The sequence below is a fragment of the Zalophus californianus genome, chromosome 17 (genome assembly GCF_009762305.2).
Source record: "Zalophus californianus isolate mZalCal1 chromosome 17, mZalCal1.pri.v2, whole genome shotgun sequence".
NCBI lineage: Eukaryota > Metazoa > Chordata > Mammalia > Carnivora > Otariidae > Zalophus > Zalophus californianus.
Window position 1 is genome coordinate 30,548,025 of NC_045611.1, and position 20,116 is coordinate 30,568,140.

Here is a 20,116-nt window from a genome sequence, read left to right on the forward strand (position 1 = left end):
GCGAGCTGACCAGTGGCGGGGTCGGCGCCGAGGTCACTCACGCTCTGGGCGTCTCTCCGCCAGCCCGGGGCTAACCGGGAACCGAGAGGGTGTCCTGAACCTCCGTTTTCAAACGGCGTGGATTCGGACCCGCGTCCTCCTTACGCTCTGACACCGCCGTGACACGCGCTGCTGCTGTAAAATCGGGAGCAAGGACAGTGGCGCCGCGATGATGCAGCGATTCAGCCCAGGTGCGAAGCACCTGCCATGGAGAAGGCGCCAGGCTAAGGAGAGACCCAGCCCCAAGTCCTGATGTAGAGAGCGAGCAAGTGCGCACCTCAAGTGGTGGAGAGCTGGGGCCGACAGCTAGTCTTCCCGACGTTCAGGCCCACGTTCTGATTTGCACAGCTATTAAGGGAAAGAAAGAACAAACGGGGGGGGGGGGAGGGGGGCATTGGTCTAGGAGCAGGTGGCCTACTAGAAAAGCACTGTCCAACGAAGGTGTGGGGACACCTGGGTTCCCTCTCGCTCTGTCACTGTGTGACCTACGTTAAATCGTAACATGTCCCAGGGCCTCGGTTTTCCCTTCTGTAAAATGAAGAGGCTGGACAAATTTTCTAAAAGCCTTCCAGCTCTAAAATTCTGTGGGTCTCTTTCAGGCTCTGGGCTGGCTTTAATGCCTAATTAAAGCTTTAAAATCCATATGAGAATGAGAGGTAGACAAAATAATGGGGTGTCAGGACTTCAGTCTAACTTATGTTTGCTCGAAACTGTTTAACACCGTTTCAAATCCACTGTGGGTGATACTTAGCATTCATTCACCTTACAGTGGACAGAAAACTCTTGAATTTCAGACTCCACAGTGAAGCATACAGCAATGTCACTGGGCTTGTTTATGCCTGACCAGAACGTAATGGCTGTGATACACAGAGTTACCAGGTAATTTCATTCTTTATATTCCCAGTGCAGGTGCTCCAGCGTGGATCAACCCAAGTCTATTTAGCTCAGATATTGAAGGGGCTGGGAGGGAACCCTGCTGAGAGAGAAGTTACAATTACAGCTTTGATTCCCCTCAAGGATACTTAATAACAACCACATACTAGGATAAGAATGCACAGAAACAGTTTACCCCTGAGCTCCCTACACTACTTCTTATTTGAATACTGCTTTCGTTTGCAAATTCAACCTGTTGAACCGAATTTAAGGCCAGTAACATCTCATTTAGAGATGTTAGAGAATAAGACATTCCATATCTTGTCTAAAACTTTAGCTACTTTTTACAGAAATTTTCTCCCCAAGAAAACTCATATTTTCTTGAATCTTTTTTTTCTGGGAACAAGCATTTTAAAAAAATTTTTTTATTATGTTAATCACCATATATTACATCATTAGTTTTTAATGTAGTGCTCCATGATTCATTGTTTGTGCATAATACCCAGTGCTCCACACAGAACGTGCCCTCTTTAATACCCATCACCAACTTACCCATCTCCCCACCCCCCTCCCCTCTAGAACCCTCAGTTTGTTTTTCAGACTCCATCATCTCTCATGGTTCATCTCCCCCTCCGATTTCCCCCCCTTCATTCTTCCCCTCCTGCTATCTTTTTTTTTTCTTAACATATATTCCATTATTTGTTTCAGAGGTACAGATCTGTGATTCAACAGTCTTGCACAATTCACAGCGCTCACCATAGCACATACCCTCCCCAATGTCTATCACCCAGCCACCCCCTCCCTCCCACACCCTCACCACTCCAGCAACGCTCAGTTTGTTTCCTGAGATTAAGAATTCCTCATATCAGGGCGCCTGGGTGGCTCAGTTGGTTAAGCGACTGCCTTTGGCTCAGGTCATGATCCTGGAGTCCCAGGATCGAGTCCCACATCGGGCTCCCTGCTCAGCGGGGAGTCTGCTTCTCCCTCTGACCCTCTTCCCTCTCATGCTCTCTATCTCTCATTCTCTATCTCTCAAATAAATAAATAAAATCTTAAAAAAAAAAGAATTCCTCATATCAGTGAGGTCATATGATACATGTCATTCTCTGATTGACTTATTTCACTCAGCATAACACACTCCATCCACGTCATTGCAAATGGCAAGATCTCATTCCTTTTGATGGCTGCAGAATATTCCATTGTGTATATATACCACATCTTCTTTATCCATTCATCTGTTGATGGACATCTTGGCTCTTTCCACAGTTTGGCTACTGTGGACATTGCTGCTATAAATATTGGGGTGCACGTAACCCTTCGGATCCCTACATTTGTACCTTTGGGATAAATACCCAGTAGTGCAATTGCTGGATCGTATGGTAGCTCTATTTTCAACTTTTTGAGGAACCTCCATACTGTTTCCAGAGTAGTTGCACCAGCTTGCATTCCCACCAACAGTGTAGAAGGGTACCTTTCTCCACATCCCCGCCAACATCTGTCGTTTCCTGACTTGTTAATTTTAGCCATTCTGACTGGTGTGAGGTGGTATCTCATTTCTCCACATCCCCGCCAACATCTGTCATTTCCTGACTTGTTAATTTTAGCCATTCTGACTGGTGTGAGGTGGTATCTCATTGAGGTTTTGATTTGGATTTCCCTGATGCCGAGCGATGTTGACCCCTTTTCATGTGTCTGTTGGCCATTTGGATGTCTTCTTTGGAAAAATGTCTGTTCATGTCTTCTGCCCATTTCTTGATTGGTTTATTTGTTCTTTGGGTGTTGAGTTTGATAAGTTCTTTATAGATTTTGGATACTAGCCCTTTATCTGATATGTCATTTGCAAATATTTTCTCCCATTCTGTCGGTTGTCTTTTGGTTTTGTGGACTGTTTCTTTTGCTGTGCAAAAGCTTTTTATCTTGATGAAATCCCAATAGTTCATTTTTGCCCTGGCTTCCCTTGCCTTTGGCGATGTTTCTAGGAAGACGTTGCTGCGGCTGAGGTCGAAAAGGTTGCCGCCTTTGTTCTCCTTTAGGATTTTGATGGACTCCTGTCTCACATTTAGGTCTTTCAACTATTTGGAGTCTGCTTTTGTGTGTGGTGTAAGGAAATGGTCCAGTTTCATTCTTCTGCATGTGGCTGTCCAATTTTCCCAACACCATTTGTTGAAGAGACTGTCCTTCTTCCATTGGACATTCTTTCCTGCTTTGTCAAAGATTAGATGACCATAGAGTTGAGGGTCCATTCCTGGGCTCTCTATTCTGTTCCATTGATCTATGTGTCTGTTTTTGTGCCAGTACCATACTGTCTTGATGATGACAGCTTTGTAATAGAGCTGGAAGTCCGGAATTGTGATGCCACCAGCTTTGCTTTTCTTTTTCAACCTTCCTCTGGCTATTCGGGGTCTCTTCTGGTTCCATACAAATTTTAGGATTATTTGTTCCATTTCTTTGAAAAAGGTGGATGGTATTTTGATGGGGATTGCAATGAATGTGTAGATTGCTCTAGGTAGCATTAACATCTTCACAATGTTTGTTCTTCCAATCCATGAACATGGAACGTTTTTCCATTTCTTTGTGTCTTCCTCAATTTCTTTCATGAGTATTTTATAGTTTTCTGAGTACATATCCTTTCCCTCCTTGGTTAGATTTATTCCTAGGTATCTTATAGTTTTGGGTGCAAATTGTAAATGGGATCGACTCCTTAATTTCTCTCTTCTGTCTTGTTGTTGGTGTATAGGAATGCCACTGATTTCTGTGCATTGATTTTATATCCTGCCACTTTACTGAATTCCTGTATGAGTTCTAGCAGTTTTGGGGTGGAGTCTTTTGGATTTTCCACATAAAGTATCATATCATCTGCAAAGAGTGAGAGTTTGACTTCCTCCTTGCCGATTTGGGTGCCTTTGATTTCTTTTTGTTGTCTGATTGCTGTGGCTAGGACTTCTAATACTATGTTGAATAGTAGTGGTGATAGTGGACATCCCTGCCGCATTCCTGACCTTAGGGGAAAAGCTCTCAGCCTTTCCCCATTGAGAATGATATTTGCTGTAGGTTTTTCATAGATGGCTTTTATGATATTGAGGTAGGTACCCTCTATCCATATACTCTGAAGAGTTTTGATCAAGAAAGGATGCTGTACTTTGTCAAATGCTTTCTCTGCATGTATTGAGAGGATCATATGATTCTTGTTCTTTCTTTTGTTAATATATTGTATCACGTTGATTGATTTGCGGATGTTGAACCAACCTTGCAGCCCAGGGATAAATCCCACTTGGTCATGGTGAATAATCCTTTTAATGCACTGTTGGATCCTATTGGCTAGTATTTTGGTGAGAATTTTTGCATCCATGTTCATCAAGGATATCGGTCTGTAATTCTCATTTTTGATGGGGTCTTTGTCTGGTTTGGGGATTAAGGGAATGGTGGCCTCATAAAATGAGTTTGGAAGTTTTCCTTCCATTTCTATTTTTTGGAACAGTTTCAGGAGAATAGGTATTAATTCTTCTTTAAATGTTTGGTAGAATTCCCCTGGGAAGCCATCTGGCCCTGGGCTTTTGTTTGTTGGGAGATTTTGGATGACTGCTTCAATTTCCTTCGTGGTTATAGGTCTGTTCAGGTTTTCTATTTCTTCCTGGTTCAGTTTTGGTAGTTGATACATCTCTAGGAATGCATCCATTTCTTCCAGGTTATCTAATTTGCTGGCATAGAGTTGCTCATAATATGTTCTTATAATTGTTTGTATTTCTTTGGTGTTGTTTGTGATCTCTCCTCTTTCATTCATGATTTTGTTGATTTGGGTCATTTCTCTTTTCTTTTTGATAAGTCTGGCCAGGGGTTTGTCAATCTTGTTCATTCTTTCAAAGAACCAGCTCCTAGTTTCGTTGATCTGTTCTACTGTTCTTTTGGTTTCTAGTTCATTGATTTCTGCTCTGATCTTTATTATTTCTCTTCTCCTGCTGGGTTTAGGCTTTATTTGCTGTTTTTTCTCTAGCTCCTTTAGGTGTAGGGTTAGGTTGTGTATTTGAGACCTTTCTTGTTTCTTGAGAAAGGCTTGTATTGCTATATACTTTCCTCTTAGGACTGCCCTTTCTGCATCCCAAGGATTTTGAACAGTTGTGTTTTCATTTTCATTGGTTTCCATGAATTTTTTAAATTCTTCTTTAATTTCCTGGTTGACCCATTCATTCTTTAGTAGGATGCTCTTTAGCCTCCATGTATTTGAGTTCTTTCTGACTTCCCTCTTGTGAATGAGTTCTAGTTTCAAAGCATTGTGGTCTGACAATATGCAGGGAATAATCCCAATCTTTTGGTACCTGTTGAGACCTGATTTGTGACCTAGGATGTGATCTATTCTGGAGAATGTTCCATGGGCACTAGAGAAGAGTGTGTATTCTGTTGCTTTGGGATGGAATGTTCTGAATATGTCTGTGAAGTCCATTTGGTCCAGTGTGTCATTTAAAGTCTTTATTTCCTTGTTGATCTTTTGCTTAGATGATCTGTCCATTTCAGTCAGGGGCGTGTAAAAGTCCCCCAGTATTATTGTATTGTTGTCAACGTGTTTCTTTGCTTTTGTTATTAATTGTCTTATATAATTGGCTGCTCCCATGTTAGGGGCATAGATATTTACAATTGTTAGATCTTCTTGTTGGATAGACCCTTTAAGTAGGATATAGTGTCCTTCCTCAACCGTTATTACAGTCTTTGGTTTAAAATCTAATTTGTCTGATATAAGAATTGCCACCCCAGCTTTCTTTTGGTGTCCATTAGCATGGTAAATGGTTTTCCACCCCTTCACTTTCAATGTGGGGGTGTCTTTGGGTCTAAAATGAGTCTCTTGCAGACATGATATCGATGGGTCTTGTTTTTTAATCCAATCTGATCGCCTGTGTCTTTTGATTGGGGCATTTAGCCCATTTACATTCAGGGTAACTATTGAAAGATATGAATTTAGTGCCATTGTATTGCCTGTAAAGTGACTGTTACTGTATATTGTCTGTATTCCCCTCTGGTCCATGCTGCTTTTAGGCTCTCTCTTTGATTAGAGGACCCCTTTCAATATTTCTTGTAGGGCTGGTTTCGTGTTTGCAAATTCCTTTAGTTTTTGTTTGTCCTGGAGGATTTTTATCTCTCCTTCTATTTTCAATGACAGCCTAGCTGGATATAGTATTCTTGGCTGCATATTTTTCTCATTTAGTGCTCTGAAGATATCATGCCAGTCCTTTCTGGTTTGCCAGGTCTCTGTGGATAAGTCTGTTGCCAATCTAATGTTTCTAGCATTATAGGTTACATATCTCTTCTCCCGAGCTGCTTTCAGGATTTTCTCTTTGTCTCTGAGACTCACAACTTTTACTATTAGATGTCGGGGTGTTGACCTATTTTTATTGATTTTGAGAGGGGTTCTCTGTGCCTCCTGGATTTTGATGCCTGTTTCCTTCCCCACATTAGGGAAGTTCTCTGCTATAATTTTCTCCAGTATACCTTCTGCCCCCCTCTCTCTTTCTTCTTCTTCTGGTATCCCAATTATTCTAATGTTGTTTCATCTTATCGTATCGCTAATCTCTCGAATTCTGCCCTCGTGATCCAGTAGTAGTTTATCTCTCTTTTTTCAGCTTCTTTATTTTCCATCATTGGTCTTCTATATCACTGATTCTCTCTTCTGCCTCATTTATCCTAGCAGTTAGTGCCCCCATTTTTGATTGCACCTCATCAATAGCCTTTTTGATTTCGACTTGGTTAGATTTTAGTTTTTATTTCTCCAGAAAGGGTTTCTCTAATAACGTCCATGCTTTTTTCAAGCCCAGCTAGTATCTTTAAAGTCATGATTCTGAAGTCTAAGTCCGACATCACACTAATGTCCGTATTGAGTAGGTCCCTGGCAGTCAGTACTACCTCTTATTCTTTTTGTTGAGGTGATTTTTTTCGCCTTGTCATTTTGTCCAGAGGAGAATAGATGAATGAGAGAACAAAATGCTAACAGGTTAACAACGTCCCCAGAAAATATACTCTAATCAAATCAGAAAAGACCTGAAACCAGGGGAAAAGAAAGGGAAAGAGAGAAAGAAGAAAGAGAAAAAAAAAAAAAAGATAAAAAGAAACAAAAACAGAACACAACAACAACAAAAAAAACCAGAATATGATCAAATATGATCAGGCTGGTACATAGATCAGTGCCACACACTAGATTTTGGGTGTATTTTAGTCTGTTAGAAGAAAGTGCCTCCTTAAATTTTAAAGAAAGAAAGATTTATATATGTACAAAATAAGGGTTGATACGATGAAGGGATGGAATATGACTGTAAAGATGAAAATTATAAAAAATTTAAAAAAAGGAATTGATAAGAAGATGTTTGAAAAAAGAAAGAAGAGGATTTAAAAAAAGGAAAGAATGAAAGAAAAAAAGGGGGGGAGAGAATGTGATCAGGCGGGAGACTAGAACAAAAGCATACACTAGAGATTTAGGGTATATTTTGATCTGTTAGAAGAAACTGTATCTCAAAATTTTAAAGAGAGAACAACTTATATATATATATCTGCCAAAAATAAAGGTTACTACTATGAAGGGATAGAATATGACTCTAAAAATGAAAAATAAAAATTTTTTTTTAAAAGGGAATTGATAAGATGTTGGTTGGAAAAGGGAAAAAGAAAAATTCAAAAAAAAAAACAGTTAAAAAATTAACTTTGAAAGACTAATGAATCATGGTAAATAAGCCATGAATTCTATGTGCAGTATTCTCCTAGCACTGGAGTTCTGCCGTTCTCATTGATCGGTAAACTTGGTCTTGGCTGGCTGTTCATGCTGATCTTCTGGGGGTGGGGCCGGTTGCCGTGGTTCCCAAATGTCTTTGTCGGAGGCAGAATTGCCCCACCCTTGTCGGTCCGGGCTTAAGCAATCTGTTTGGGTTTGCTCTTGGGCGCTTTTGTTCCCTGCAAGCTCCCGGTACAGCTTTGGAGGACCAGAGTGAAAATGGCGGCCTCTCAATCTCTGCGCCGGAGGAGCCGAGAACTCGGGGCCCCGCTCCTCAGTGCACCCCCAGAGAAAAACAGTCACTCCCGTCTCCCAGGTTTCCGGCCGCACTCCGTGCTCACCCGGCCTGTGACCAAGCGTTTCTATGTCTGGCACCCGACCCCGTGTGTAGTCTCCAAACCCAGCAGATCCCTGCGGTGCGCTCCCGCGCCGCTCCTCCCAGGGGAGGAAGGGGAGTGTCCCCGGTTCTACCGCTTGTTGGGTCCCTGCTGGAGGAGCAGTGGCCCGACTGGGCCGCGGATCACAGTTTATGGCCACCCCAAGCGAGAGCCCGCGCCTTGGCTCCGTCTCTGCAGCCGGCTTCCCCGCTCCGATACCTGGGGGGGGGGGGGGGGGGGTCTGCCACACTCAGGCACCCCTGGCCTTTCTGTGACTCCGTGCCTCCTGAGACCACACTGTCCCGCGAGGGTACCACCCCCCCCGCCTTAGCCACTGGAGCGACGTCCCTCAGCGGAACCAACTTCTAAAAGTTCCGATTTTGTGCTCCGCGGCTCTAGCACTTGCCAGAAGCAGCCGACGGAGGCCCCCTCCCCCGCCGTCTATCCTCCCGAATATCGCCTCGGATTCACTTCTCCGCACGTCCTACCTTCCAGAAAGTGGTCGCTTTTCTGTTCAGAGAGTTGTTGCTATTCTTTTCTTCCATCTCCTGTTGAGTTCGTAGGTGTTCAGAATGGTTTGATCCCTATCCAGCTGAATTCCTGAGACCAGATGAAATCCAGGTCTCCTACTCCTCCGCCATCTTGCTCTGCCCGTTTTCTTGAATCTTTGAACATTACTTACACTTGGTGATTAAAGAGCATCATTATCATCAGCATTATTGTATTCTATTATGATCAATGAATGCCCTCAGAAGTATGTAGACCTATTTGTCCTTATGAAAAATGGCCTCTAGAAAGCTGTTATTATTTTAAACTTACATCCTTCTTTTTCTATGTCTTGTTCCTCACTATTGGACTGACATTTCTCTATTTTTTTTTACCTAACAACCTTCTTTCCTTTTTTCTTTTTCTTTTTCTTTGTTTCTTCCTTCCTTCCTTCTTTCTTTCTTTCTTTCTTTCTTTCTTTCTTTCTTTCTTTCTTTCCTTCCTTCCTTCCTTTCTCTTTCTTTCTTCCTTTTTCTTCTTTCTTTCTTTCCTTTTTCTTTCTTTCTTTTTCTTTTCTTCTTTCCTTCCTTCCTTCCTTTCTTCTTTCTTTCCTTTTCTTTTCTTTCTTTCCCTCCCTCCCTCCCTTTTCTTTCCTTCCTTCCTTTCTTGATGCTTCTATTCTACCATGAATAGACACTAATAAACTTTTTAGTTTAGACTCTCGGGTTTTGAGTAATGATTTTCTGTGGGATTCTCTTGTGGGTTAAGTGGATGAGTTTTTGTGACCTCTATTTTGACTGTTCAACTTATTTCTTAAATCTCAGTGGTATTCTTGGTAACTGAGGTTTCTGAATATATGGACTCTGTAAAAGTTATTGCAAAGGATGGCTCTAACTCCCAGGATTAACAGGCTGGATCAGTCAATACTACGTTCTGCAATTTATTTTAATTAATTATTTTTTAAGGTTTTATTTAAGTAATCTCTACACCCCATGTGGGGCTCGAACTCATGACCCTGAGATCAAGACTTGCATGCTCTTCTGACTGAGCCAGCCAGGCGCCCCTACCCTCTGCAATTTAAATGAACAAAAATCAATTATCAACAACATCAAAATATAGCAACCCTGGCCTACCATTTCTGCCAGGCAATGGAATGTCCAGAGGGAGTGGTGGCAATGCTCTCCAGCTCCTTGTATCCCACTCTAGCGTTAAACTGGCTTCAGTCCTATCTAGTGCCTTTCAAACCAAAAAGGTCCTCTATTTGCAGACACAATGATTCAAGTCACCAGAAAGCCTGTGCTAGGACAAAGAACGGTTCTTTACACTGAAGGAAACATTCCACGAGTCCAATAGGTACCATTTACTGAAATTTAGTTAGTCCTAGGCAGTGTTAAGGGCTTACATTTATTATTTCATTTTACCTTCACAACCATTCTATAAGGAAGGGATGATTTTTCCCACTGTACTGATGAATAGGGTCCAAAATCTTGCCCTGGTTACACAATCATTGAGTGGCAGAGGTAGGATTCAAACTTAGAGCTGGCTGGTCCTAAAGCCTGGAACTCTTATGCATTACACTATATCCCTCCCTTCAGCCGTAGTTTCCAATTCCATGTTTAGCAAGCAACCTCTTGGTTATGAATTTGGCATCTTAGAATGGGGAACTGCCCCTACCGGCATTTTGGTTCAGGACACCAAAAAAGAAATATCCCAAAATGCATGTACATCAAATGATATTTTCTGACAAGTTTGAGAAATATGAACCAGTGATCTGGCACCTGTACACTTTTGGGGGAAACTGATATACTCAAGATCCTAAAACTCACCTTAGACCTGTTAGAATGGCTATTATCAAACAGACAAGAAATAAGTGTTGAGAGTAACAGAGAAAAGGAAACCCTTGTGTACTGTCAATGGAAATGTAAATTGGTGCAGCCGCTATAGAAAACAGTATGGAGGTTCCTCAAAAATTAAAAATAGAACTGCCAAATGAGCCAGCAATTCCTCTTCTGGGTTTTTATCTAAAGAAAACAAAACCCTTAAATTAAAAAGCTATCTGCCCCCCTCCCACCCCCATTCACTGCAGCATTATTTACAATAGCCAAGACATGGAAACAACCCAAGTGTCTACTTTTTTTTTTTTAAGTTTATTTACTTATTTAAGTAATCTCTACACCCAGTGTGGGGCTTGGACTCACGACCCCGAGATCAAGAGTCAAACACTCACTCTTCTGACTGAGCCAGCCAGGTGCCCCTACCTAAGTGTCTATTAATGGAGAAATAGATAAAGGCAATGTGGTATGGATACACAATGGGATATTATTCAACCATAAAAAGGAATGAAATCTTGCCACTGCAACAACATGCATGGACCTTGAGGGTATCATGCTAAGTGAAGTAAGTCAGACAGAGAAAGACAAATACCACATGATCTCACTTATATGTGAAATCTAAAAAACCAAAAGCCCCACCAAGCTCATAGATACAGAGAACAGACTAGTGGGTGCCAGAAGAGGGGGCAGTGGGTGGGAAAAATGGGTGAGGGGGGTCAAAATATACAAACTTCCGGGGTGCCTGGGTAGTGCAGTGGGTTGAGTGGCCAACTCTTGGTTTCGGCTCAGGTCGTGATCTCAGGGTTGTGAGATCAAGCCCTGCGTTGGGCTCTGCGCTCAGCACAGAGTCTGCTTGGGGTTCTCTCTCCCTCTCCCTCTCCCCCTCCCACTTGTACTCTCTCTCTCTCTCTCTCTCAAATAAATCTTTTTTTTTAAAAAAAGATCCAGTTATAGAATAAGCCACAGGGATGTAATGTATAGCATGGTGACTATAGTTAATAATACTATATTGCATATTTGAAAATTGCTAAGAGAATAAATCTTAAAAGTTCTCATGCCAAGAGGAAAAGAGTTTGTAATTATGTATGGTGATGGATATTAATTAGACTTTCTGTGGTGATCATTTCCCAATGTATACAAATATTGAATCATTATGTTATGTACCTGAAACCAATATATGTCAATTATACCTCAATAATTTTTTCAAAGGCCTAGAACTGCAAAACTAAGCATTAGACCCTATTTAAGTGAGACCTGCTGAAATGATGCCCACAGAATAGTCAAAACATCCTTGAAAAAAAAAAAGACTGAAATGATTATAACACTGTATGTTAACTACACTGGATTAAAAAAAAAAATTCTTTGGAGCACCTGGCTGGCTCAGTCCATACAGCATGTGACTCTTGATCTCAGGGTTGTGAGTTCAAGCCATACATTGGGGAGAGAGGTTACTTAAAAACCGAAAACAACAAAAACAATAAAAAATTTTTTTTAAATCCTTCAAAAAAAAAAAAAAAAGGACTAATGCTTCCTGATTTCAAAACTTACTACAATGCTACAGCAATCCAGACACTGTGGAACTGACATAAGGATAGACATATAGATCAATGGAATAGAACTGAGAGTCCAGAGATAAACTTTTACATTTATGGTCAATTTATTTTCAACAAGAGTGCTAAGACATATATATCGAGAAAGACTACTGGATATACAAATGCTAGAGAATGAAGCTGGATCCCTACCTTATAACATACAGAAAAAATAAATCAAAAGGGATCATGGACCTAAATGTTAAGAGGTAAAACTATAAAACTCTAAGAAGAAACCATAGGAGTAAATCTTCAGGACCTTGGGTTAGGCAATGGCTTTGTATACAGTACATGGTACCACAGCATAAGAAACAAAAGGAAATATAAATTGGGCTTCATTAAAATTAAAGCAACCAAAGAAAAAATTGATATATTGAACATCAACATAGAAAAACTTCTGTGATTCAAAGGACACCGTTAAGAAATGACACCCACGGAATGAGAAAATATTTGCAAATCATACATCTGATAAGGGTCCAGTATCCAGAATGTATGAAGACTTCTTACAACTCAACAATAAAAAGACAAATAACCCAATGTAAAAACAGGCAAAGTATTTTTAAACACTTTGAATATACATTTCTCCAGTGAAGATACACAAATAGCCAATATGCACAAGATGCACAACATCATTATTTATTAGAAAAATGCAACTCAAAACCACAATGAGATACTACTTCACATCCATTAGGACTGCTCTAATAAGAAAGGCAGACAATAACAAGTGTTGATCAGAATGTGGAAAAGTTGGAACCCTCATACATTGCTAGTAGAAATGTGAAATGGTGCAGCCATTTTGGAAAATAGTTCTTCGAAAAGTTACACAGTTTAATTAGACGACCCAGCAACCCCCCAAAATGAAAACACGTTCACACAAAAACTTGCACACAAATGATCATGGCGGTGTTATTCATCATAGCCCCCAAATGGAAACAAACCAAATGTTCATTAACTGATGGATGGATATTCAAAAATTGTTTATCCACACACTGGAATATTATTCAGCCATAGAAAATGTTAGGTCCTGATACATTCTACAACATAGCTAGACCCCAAAAACATGCAGGGTGATCAAAGCCAAATACAAAAGACTACATGTTGTAGGATTCTATTTATGTAAAATGTCCAGAATAAGCAAGTCTACAGAGACAGAAAGTAGATTAGTGGTTGCTGAGGGCTGGGTTGGGGGGAAGAAGATGAAGAATGGAGGGTGATTGCTAATAGTACTTTTGGGGGGGTGATGAAAATATTTTAAAATTAGTTTGCGGTGATGGCTCCACATCAACACTAAAGTGTGAATTCTATGGTAAGAGAATACTATCTCAATAAAGCTGTTCAAAAAAGTGATGCCTAGCCAGCAACTTCCAACTTTGTTATAGTATTATATACATTAAACCCATATATATGGGCTGTGTGTGTATATATTCATTTACACACGCATATGAACACATGTAGAGACAAAAAGAACAGATATATTTTATTATTTTAAAAAAGATTTTATTTATTTATTTGACAGAGACAGAGAGCACAAGCAGGGCGAGCAGGAGTGGGAGAAGCAGGCTCCCCGCTGAGCAGAGAGCCCGATGCGGGGCTCGATCCCAGGACCCTGGGATCATGACCTGAGCCGAAGGCAGACGCTTAACCGACTGAGCCACCCAGGCGCCCCAGGAATAGATATATTTTAATTACTTAGTTAAGCAGCAAATAATTTTTTTAAGTCTGAAGACTGCTGATAGTGGCACTGTTATTTCTCATATTGTGCTTGCCAGTTTTGTGACTTTGGTATAATTTACATGCCTTTAAATACTTACACCATATATGTGTACAAGGCTGGGTGCAGTGTCAGTTATGGAAGGGATGACTATCCCCATATAAATAATAAATTCTTAATAATAAACGTGTCATATAATAAATATGAAAAAATGTGTGTATAAAATATCCTCTCGCTCATCTTTATTGACATTCACTTACAGGTTGAGGCACTAAAGAAAATGTTTTCTCACAGACCAATGGTAAGTACTTCTAAATGTTATGGTATGCTTTTTTAACCTTTCACACATTTTATGTTGATTTAAATTTAAATTTTCATTTAAACGTTTTATGCCCCTTTATAGAATATAACATAATTTCCATCTTTCTGCAATAACAATAGTAGCTTGAAGAGCTCAGACACTTTTCCAGTCCAGGAAAAGAATTTGAAAGGAACTTTAGTTGGTTCAGCAGGGAGCAAAACTAACTTCATATTATCCTCTGGGAGTTGTGAAATCTTCTTAGCTCAGTGAAGAACAGAGGTTCTTTTTAGGACAGGAGTAAAGGACATCACTAGAAAGCTCTTTAACCTTCTTTTTCAGGCTCTTGTTCAAGCAAATAGAAAAGAAGGCTAGGTAAGCTTTCAGCTGTAGCTTAAAGCACCTCAAAGATCATTTGAAAGCGTGTTTAGCACTGTTTTCAGATCTGGAGGCTGCTGCTAATAACAATATCCAAAGGATATACTTTTCAGGCTCCCACTCTTAGGCCTATTTAATCAGGGACGGATCTTAGAGCCTCTAAGTTTGATCTAGTTTATCTCCTGCATTTAGCCAGGAATATACTTCAAAGCACGATCGTGCCTGATGGTTCAAATCTTCCATGGTTCTGCTTTTACAAACAGTTGCTTGTCCTAATCTTAAAAGGTCTTCAGGAAAAAAGAGGTTTTGCTGTTTTCCATGATTTCCATCCTTGCTCATCCTTGAGCATCTCCTTCCCTCTTTGTGAGTCTGCTTCTCTTTGGGTAAGGCAAGCGCTCCTGGAGAAGTTACTTCTAAATCAAGTTTGGAGGGATCAAAGGCGTGCAATGCAGCTGCTACTTGAAAAATGAGTTCATTCAACAAATATTCAAAGAGTATCCGTGAAGTGTCAGGTCCAAGTGCTGGGTGCTGGGAAGACAATGAACAAGACAGACGCAGTCCTCTGGCCTCATGGCCAATCATTTTGTGATGTAAATACCCACTAATTAATTATTTTTACTAACTTTGGTAATACTTAACCTTCATTTACAGGTACTGTAATTGTTGTGCTTAAGAAACCACGTGGATCTCTACCACATAACTGAAGAACTGATGGAAACCGGAGACATGAAGATGTCTAATCAACTGGCTTGTTTTATAGGCATTAGGGGCATCTTATTTCAAGAAGAAACCCATCCTGATGCAATTTAAATCCATCTTGTCTTGTTTAAGCTTCAAAAAAGAGAAAACTGTACCAGGTTTCCTCTGAATATTTCTTGACTTGTTTTTCTCCATCTGTATTCAGTCACCATCTTTCCATGATCCCACTGGCTGTGTTTCATGCTACTTACGGCATGGGAAGAGCTTATAAAACTCATATTGTTAGAAATAAAAGAAATCCTTTAACAATTGCCATAGTCTTTTTTTTTTTTTAATAATTGGGTAAGCTTTGGGGCACTTGGGTGGCTCAGATGGTTAAGCATCTGCCTTCGGCTCAGGTCATGATCTCTGGGTCCTGGGATCAAGCCCCACGTCGGGCTCCCTGCTTAGCTGGGAGCCTGCTTTTCCCTCTCCCTCTGTTTGCTGCTCCCCCTGCTTGTGTGTTCTCTCTCTCTCTCAAATGAATAAATAAACTCTTTTAAAAAAAATAATTGGGTAAGTTTTTCCTTGCCTCATAAGAATTTAAGAAGGGCTATCTTTCCCATTAAGATAGCCTTTTAAAGCACTCCTATTTTATCAAAGCATCATTATGATCTCTTCTGCAAAAGCATTTGGAAATTATTGAAATTCTTGGACGTTTTGGTTGAGGATATATATTAATCATAGTTGTTTTCTTTGCATTGAACCCCATGGTTTGTTTTACAGAGGATAAGTAACAACATGTCAACCAGGAAAATTAATTCCAGGTTATATGATTGAAAAGATAATTTAAATTAAATAGCAGAGAGACCTCAGAAAGTTTTGCTAAAAATAAGTGTTGGGGTTCCTGGCTGGCTCATTCGGTGAAACATGTGACTCTTGATCTTGGGGTCGTGAGTTTGAGCCCCATGATGGGTGTAGAGATTACTAAAATAAATAAATAAATAAATAAATAAATAAGCTTTAAAAATAAATCGGTGTAGCTCTTTTCTCTGGTTGCCATTAGGTGTTAAGTAGTTAGTGAGCTTGCACAATTTAGGTAGAAGTCTTGTGTGAAAATGAGGAAGGGAGCTGGGTCTGTGTTTCTTAAAACAAGAAAGTCATAGAAATATCTAGGTCTCCTACAGGCACATAGTTGATTTCTCCAGCCTTACATATATCTGACAAACATTCTGCCTTCCAGAAAGTTTGGTTGGGTAGAGACCCCAAAAATACTGTCACAGAACCGAATGCATTCTGAAATGAGGCAAGTTCTGCACACTGACAGGCTGCCTTCAGTTGATGGTTAGCAACAAGATAAAGACTAAAGAATTAGGCCAAATCCTCTGGATATCAAATGTATAATTGAATTTTTCCCTTTTCATAGCTTATCTCAGTGTCATGTAGGACTGCCGAATTTTTTCTCATAGTCAGCAATTTTTGGCTAATACCGCGGAGCCCTCTTTGTCCAGTGCAGGGTACCCTGGCTCCCGAAGGATACTTCTCTTTGTGTTTCCTTGGCAGAGTGTGTCCTATTTGGCAAGAACATACTGGGTGATCTGTGTGAACCCTACGAAATGTCAGGCTGGCTCACTATCTGCCACTCGTCTTTCTAGATAAACGAAAGTGCCTGCAGTCTTTTCTGTTCCTCAGACACACCACCCTCCTCGTCTCAGGACCTTTTTACCTTCTATTTCCTCTGCCTGATCACTGGCTCCCCTTAGGTCTTGCAAAAATGGCTTCTCAGAGAGGCCTTCCTTGACCCCCTAGTCACAGTCGGCTTCCTTCTTAATACTCACCGCAGTCCTGTTGGTGTGTTTATTGTCTCCGCCCACTAGAAAGCAAGCATCTGTTGGTAGAGACGGGCTGTCTTGTTCCTGGAAGTATTCTCAGCACCTAAAACACAGGTGCTCAGTAAATGTGTATTTTATCCTGAATGAACTGTTCACCCAACATACCTGTAATGTGCTGGCAGAATAAATTGTTGTCACTGGGGATTATCCCATCTGGGTTTGAACAAGACACTGGAAGCCTCTATCAGAGATTCTCAAACCTTACTGCATATTAGAATCACCTGGGAGGAGCACCTGGGTGGCTCAGTCAGTGAAGCATCTGCTTTCAGCTCAGGTCATGATCTCAGGGCCCTGGGATTGAGTCCTCAGGGATTCTGCTTCTCCCTCTCCCTCTGCTCCTCCTCCCTGCTTGTGGCTCTCTCTCTCTCTCAGATAAATAAATACAATCTTAAAAAAAAAAAAAAAAGAATCACCTGGGAAACTTAAAAATTACCTTTGCTTAGATCTTGCCCTGACCGACGGGTGATGAGTCTCAGGTATTAGTATGTTTGAAAAGCTCTTTGTATAATTGCTTGTGTAGCCAAGGTAGCAAAGTACTGCTCTAAGTGACATGGAACTGAATGATTACCTGACTACCAAGTTCTTATCCTCTAGGTGAGTCCTTCTTGTGTCACTTCTGTCTAGGGCAACCCAAAGTGTTCTTCAGACTACTCTTGTGGCTTCTAAATACCTGCCTCATTATCACAGAGGGGCAGAATTAGGCACACCCATTTGAAAAATGAACCTGTAAGGAAAGAGAAGAGGCATCCAAGTAACCAAGGTGCATCTGTTAGCATCTGCTCTGAGAACCTCAAAGCAAAGGGAGCAAGTTCCAGCACACTTCTTTCTTCCTTCATAAAAGAAAGCCATACACAGGGGGCACCTGGGTGGCTCAGTCGTTAAGCATCTGCCTTCGGCTCAGGTCATGATCCCAGAGTCCTAGGATCGAGCCCCGCATCGGGCTCCCTGCTCAGCGGGAAGCCTGCTTCCCCCTCTCCCCCTGCTTGTGTTCCCTTTCTCGCTGTGTCTCTGTCAAATAAACAAATAAAATCTTAAGAAAGAAAGAAAGCCATACACAAACCCCTTCACTTAGCTGTAGAAGTCAGAGGCAATCAATCAATCAATCGAGTATTTGGGCTGCAAAGCAAACAAAAAACAATGCTCCCAGAAGAGGGAAGTATCCAAATTCCATTCTTTTCTCTGGAGGAGACAGGTAGTAGTGGGCTCAGAAACACTTGCCCATATTTTTCCTAATGGCGAACTCTAAACTTTAAGACCTTACTTATAATTGGGACCTCTACTTTTTTTTTTTTAACGGAAAAACAATGGTTGTTGATGTTTTTCTAAAACCATGCAATTAATAGGCTTTTTTCCTTTATTTTTCAAAATCACCATCAGAGATGTTACCATAAACTAGGTCGATGCTGAAAGTCAATTGGTTTCCCCTCCAGTTAGAAAAGCCAAATGACTATAATAAAACGGAGAGAACAGACGAATAGAAGTGGAAATATCTGAGTTACAGTCCAGGCTCTTCCACTGGCCAAGTGAATGAATGATCAGTGATTTTTCCTGCCTACGAAATGAGAATCGAGAATACTAACACCTCTGCTGTCTGTTTCCATTGTTGTTTTTTCATAAGCATTCCCTGAAAATGTTACAGTATGCAAACGAAAAGTACTGGTCTTCTGTCTTGTAGGTAAGCTTTTAAGAAAAAAAAATTCCAGTGGTTACAGTAATTAGAAACACTGATCTAGGTTATACTATGAGCCCAACAAAGTGCCTAACAAAAACAGAACAAAACAAAAAACCTGTCCACAATCAATGCTTGCCTTGTGCTACACTCTTGGCATATATCTGCTACTTGGGAAACTGAATCCATTAGACCAGAACGGTAGGTAGATCAACAAACACGGAAAGCAATCTCCTTTGTGGCAGGGGAAACTCGGCTCAGCCAAGTGCAGAAATAACACTGAAAAATCCACTTACTCATCCCCACCAGTCTATTTCCATCCCCAGATCTAAAGTTCTTTCATTTCCCAAGGATGATGTCCAGACTGTGGAAGGGACTATTTAAATTCAGACACCCTCCTATCAGTAAAGATCAGGGCAACAAACTTGAATAGCTCTGAGTTCAACAAGCTTCCACTCAAGGTTTTCAGTAGATGAGAGGCTCTGGGAAGTTGAAAATTGACAGCAGTTTTGCTGTTGATCCTAGGACAGCTTAAAACACCCAGAAGTCCTGCCTCCTACCTTCTCAAGGCTAGAAACAACCTTAGAGAGATTATCTGGTTGAGAATTTGCTGGGACAGGTATGGGTTAAAAACTTGTGTGATCCAGGTAAGTCTTTAACCCCACCTCGTCTTAGTTTCCTTATTTGTCAGTAAAACAGACATAAAAACAGCTCCTTTGCAGCATTAATAATCTGAAGCTTAGTGGTGATATCCATAAAGTCAGCACCTATTAGGTTATCAATAAATTATAGCTAGTTTTTAAAAGTCAGTTGAGTGATTTTCAAACTTGTGAAACGTTGATATATTTATCAAATCATGTGAACCAGGCAGTTTTTCAGTAGCAAATGGGACTATATTGTATATGATCAAGATAATATCACAAAAAGAACACATCTGTTCACCAAAACAAAGAAAGAAAATCCCCCCAAACGAGCTATTGAGCTGGATAATGTGTCAGAATCTCCCCTCTAATATTTGTTGGCTACTTGTTGATTTGATTTATGCCTGAGGTTGGAGCCAACAGCAGCAACTATAACCAAACAAGCAGGGGTAGGCAAATGGAGGAAAGACCTATCGTTCAGATGAGCTGCAGGCCTCAGAGTTCGCAAACCTCTACTAATAACGCTTTATACTAGAGCTGATAAGCTAATTCAGTGATTTTGAAACTTTTTTGAAAGCAGGAAAACTCTTTCTTCAAGAAGTTTAATTTTTTTTTAAATTTTTGGCAGAATCTCAAGATGTAAAACACAGAAAAAGCAGAAGCCCCAAAGAGAAAACAGAACAAAGGCTGAGCTGTCTTTCTGCAAGCCCTGAGATCCTTCCACACTTCCCCACCCCTCACAGGCATCTCTGAAGTCTTCGTAGGCTTGGAGAGACACATTTTGAAAACGCTTAAATCCAGCCCCTCATTCTGCAGATAAAGAAATCAAGCCCTGAGAGGCTGAGACCTACCCAAGGTTGCAGTGAGTCTGTGAGAGAACCAACAGTAGGACCGAGGCCTGTGGC

The 20,116-nt window shown here is 40.7% G+C and overlaps 1 long non-coding RNA gene across 1 annotated transcript; it reads left to right on the forward strand.

Annotated features, from left to right (window-relative positions):
• The first annotated feature begins 49 nt into the window (after positions 1 to 49).
• LOC113935349 lies at positions 50 to 15,349 on the forward strand. Its single transcript, XR_003524025.2, has 4 exons — positions 50 to 230; positions 809 to 918; positions 13,918 to 13,956; positions 14,983 to 15,349. It is a non-coding gene; the product is annotated as an uncharacterized LOC113935349 (long non-coding RNA).
• Positions 15,350 to 20,116: the final 4,767 nt, after the last annotated feature.